The sequence below is a fragment of the Cryptomeria japonica genome, chromosome 2 (genome assembly GCF_030272615.1).
Source record: "Cryptomeria japonica chromosome 2, Sugi_1.0, whole genome shotgun sequence".
Lineage (NCBI taxonomy): Eukaryota > Viridiplantae > Streptophyta > Pinopsida > Cupressales > Cupressaceae > Cryptomeria > Cryptomeria japonica.
The window spans coordinates 83,895,740-83,900,699 of NC_081406.1; positions in this window are offsets into that span (position 1 = coordinate 83,895,740).

Consider the following 4,960-nt stretch of genomic DNA (forward strand, 5'->3'; position numbering starts at 1 on the left):
AGTCAATATGTGGAATGGACCTTGGAGTAACAATGAAGTTAAGGCCTTGTTTGAGGAATTTGAAAGCTAGGGGATCTAGGGTAGCTCGAGATAAGCTGACCACTAAATGAGACTCCCATTGAGTGGTAGACGAAGGCCCAATTGAGGATCCTGAGGATGGCCGAGGCAAAGAGTGTGATAAAGCTGGATGACATGAGGAGGAAGGAGAACAACGAAGTGACGTAGGAGGAAAACCAAAAGAAGGATGAGTGAAAAGAGGGGATGGGATAGGAACTCAAGATGATGAGGAAGGCACTATGTGGAGGGGTTCAAAAGCTAGGTGAGGAGAACCATTGGAGTTGATGTGACGAAGGGCTACCACATTGATTGTGGAAATCTTATAGGCTACAATGATTGTTGTTAATTGGTCATTTATTTAGTCATGGTAGTCATTTATTTAGTCATTGTAATTATTTATTGCCATCAATTGGTAGTATATTTTGTCATTTTTATTCACTTCTGCCAATTGGTTAGAAAAACTTAAATTCACTTTGGGTCTAATTACCATTTTTTTTCTTTTGAAAATCTCAATGTTTCAACGACTCCTACTCTTATAAATAATATTTTTTTGAAATGTAAAAAATACCCTTTTATAGATGTACAAGTGAATATTCCAAAATATATCTCTTTTAATATTTTAATTATTTTTTATATTTTACATTTTATTTTTATTGAAAATAGGCATCAACACTTAAATATAAGATTGATAATCTTGACAAGAAAAATACTAAAATTTATTTAAAAATTTTGAAAAAAATATGATGCACTAGAGAAAAGAATCTATGTTAAGATGATAGAATTATTTTTTAATTTAGATAAATAATGAATAAAAAAGGTGGTAGTAAAAAATGTATTTGTGCACTAAAGTTTCAAGTTATCAATATACACAAAAAAATTGAAGAAAAAAAGGTAAAATTTATTAAATAAGGTGTAGCGGCTTATGTAACTTCAATTTCAGCATTGAATCAACAACTAAATTATAGTGTTTACTTAATATAAAGCTATATTAAAAGTTGAATCAGCATTAGCTATTTCCTTTATTAAAGTGTGACACAACTTTGTACATATATATACATATATATACATGCATATACATATACATATATACATATACATACATACATATACATACATACATACATACATATATATGTATGTATATATATGTACATATATACATATATACATACACACACCTATATACATACATACATACATACATATATATACATACGTATATATGTATATATGTATGTATATATGTACATATATACATATATATGTATATATGTATGTATATATGTACATATGTACGTACATATATACATATATATGTATATATGTACAAATATACATATGCATATGTATATATATATGTATATGTATATATGTACATATATACATATGTATGTTAGGACCCGTGAAGGACAACTGAGAGGGGGGGGGGGGTGAATCAACTATAAACTAGTTGTCAATAAATTATAATCCAAATGCAAATTATTCCAACTTAAACTTAATGTTGGTAAACCAAAATTAAGTGTCGGTAAAATAGATTAACAGTTATAACAGTACCTATTTAACTTAATGCATAAAACATAAAGAGAAACAACATCCACAACACATGACACATAGATTTTGACGTGGAAACCATGTAAGGGAAAAACCACAGTGGTAAACCTTACCCACAATCAGATGATACTACTGCATATAGTAAGTGTATACAAATGGGGTCTGCACATGCAAAAAGGCCAATCGCCTAGAGCTCACTGCTCAATCACAAAATAGGAGTCACACTGACTACACAATTGGATGGTTAAATCCAATGATAATGTACTGCTCAAAATAGCATCTGCAATGCTGAATTCAGTACTGGTTTAAGCTTTGAACATGAGTGGTAAACACCTTCATAACCTTCCTTCAACCTTTGAATAATGTCTGCATGATTCGCACAAGGATCTACTTACTTTCTCTCTTCAATATTCGAACACACTCATACCATAACCATATCCTGATCTTCAATAAGATCTTACAATCATATATACAAAACCTAAGACCAAATGTACAGGTCAGATCACTAAAGATATTACAATTAAATCAATTTAAAACAAGTCTTGATGCAATCCAACATGTCGACTCAATACATTTACCATATTATCCAATCAATAAACCATCTCCATAATGTATCGTGCTGATCTAGAGTACCTGTCCATAACCTAGACCTATTTGCTGGTAAAGGAAAATTTGTCAACCCGATTAGACCAATAAGAAAAACACCAAATCCAAACTTCCAATCCATGTCTTCGACATAAACAAATGATCTCCAGATGATAAAAAATCATCATCGTTGTCGGTGAACAATATAACCTGTTGGTGAACACATATTGGTGATTGTGTATAAGCCACTATCCATACCGGTGAACATAATGTAAACTTCCAAGAAGACAAGTGTTGACATCAATGACAAAACCAATGCAACATATGACAAAGTCATCCATAATACCAACAATATCCCCCTTTGGCATTGATGGCAACACTAGATGGAAAAATATCTAAGTGCCAAAAATAGAATGCCAAAAACAAATAGACCAACAATCTCCCAAAGGTAGATCAATACAAAGTTCTGTAACAGAAACATAAACGAAAACCAAAAATACATATATCCAAAAGAGTATATCTCTCCAAGTAGAATGATCATCTCTCCCCAAATACAAATTTTTTCCATAGATAGCTCTCCCCCTTTGACATCAAATGACAAAGCAGTTAAGTTTTCAAAACATAACATTCAACCAACTACTCCCCCTGAGAAGTAGCTCTCCTCCATCAAAGTCGAAAAAAGATTTTCCTATTAGTCCCTGTCAGTTTGATGCCAATCTTCAATGTTCAAGTCTCTATCGGTGGGGAAATTACCCCAAGGTGCTCTTTGAGATATTCAAATGTTTCCTTAGGCAAAGGCTTTGTAAAGATATTTGCAATTTTCTCTTTAGTATTCACATAAACCAATTTCACCTCATTTGCTTCAACATTCTCTTTCAGAAAAATTGTAGTTAATAGAAAAATGTTTTGTCTTAGAGTGAAATACCGGATTCTTTGATATATCAATTGCTGCTGAATTATCACTAGAGATAATTATTGGTTCTTTGCATTTTACCTTTATATCCTTCAACATTTTCTTGATCCATAATACCTAAGTACAATTAGTTACTACTGCAACATATTCTGATTCTGCTATAGATAATGATGTACAAGTCTTCTTCTTGCTTATCCATGAAATCAATCTTCTGCCGAGAAAGAATGCACCACCAGTGGTACTCTTTATGTCATCTACATCTCCTGCCCAATTTGTACTGGTGTATGCACATAAATCAAAATTTTCATCTTTAGGATACCATAAACCAAGATTTGTTATACCTTTTAGGTACCAAAAAATCCTTTTAACTGCTAATTCATGATTTTCTTTATGATTGCTTTGAAATCTAGATACAATACATACTACATTCATTATATAAGGTCTTGTTTGTGTCAAATACACTAAACCTCCAATCATAGATTTGTATCTTGTTGGATTAATAGGAGTTGAATCATCCTTCAATGCCAATTTATCAGTTGTAGTCATAGGAGTGCTTACCGGCTTGGAATTTTACATACCAAATTTCTTCAAGAGTTACTTAAAGTAAATTGTTTGACATATGAATATACCTTTATCTATTTGTGAAATTTGCAAGCCTAGAATTTTTTTTATCTCTCCAATCATAGACATTTCAAATTCTTTTTTCATTTGGTTAGAAAAGTCCTTACATAATCCATCTTCACCTCTAAAAATGATATCACAAACAAATACTTCAATAACTAGAATATTATCATTGGTAACTTTGTAATACAAATTCCTGTCAACATTACCTTTTGTGTAACAAATCTTTAAAAGATATTTATCCAATCTAGCATACCAAGCTCTGGGAGCTTGCTTCAATCCATATAAAGCTTTCCTTAACTTGCAAACCATATCCTTATTATCTGTCAAAGAAAATTCATTAGGTTGTTCAATGTAAACTTCTTCCTCAAGATCTTCATAAAAAAATGCACATTTTACGTCCATCTGATAAGCTTTATAGTTCTTATAAGCTACAAATGCAAGAAATAGTCTAACTACCTCAATTTTGGCTACCGGTGCAAAGGTTTCATTATAATCAATTCCTTCTTTTTGTGAATAACCTTTACAAACTAATCTTTCTTTGTTTCTGATTACTTCTCCATCTTCATTAAGTTTATTTCTATATACCCATTTAGTTCCAATTACATTTTTATCTTTAGGCCGGGGAACCAATGTCCAAGTATTGTTCTTTTCAATTTGTTCTAATTCATCTTCCATTTCTTTTATCCAATGTTCATCTTTACATGCTTCAATAACAAATGATGGTTCAACTTGAGAAATTAAACATACCTCTTCATTTGCCAGTCTTCCTCTAGTCATAACACCTTGATTCTTGTTTCCAATTATCTGATTCTTTGAATGATTCAATCTTACATACTTGGGTTTGTTCTGATTTACATTCACAAGCTGTTGTTCTTCAGTCACAGTTGAGTTTTTTGATGATGCCGGTGTGAATGGTTATTCATTATGTACTGGTGCAATCTGTGTCGGTTCATTTATAATCATTCCAACTATCGGTTCTACAGATCTTGAATCTCCTCTAAAGTGTTCATCTATCTTCACATTAGTACTCTCAATGATTTTCTGTAACCTTTTATTATAGCATCTATATGCCTTGCTTTAGATGAATAACCAAGAAATATTCCTTCATCACTTCTAGGATCAAATTTTCCAATATACTCATCTCTTCTAATATAACATTTTCTTCCAAATATTCTGAAATACTTAAGAGTAGGAATATGACCAAACCATAGTTCATAAGTGGTCTTACGG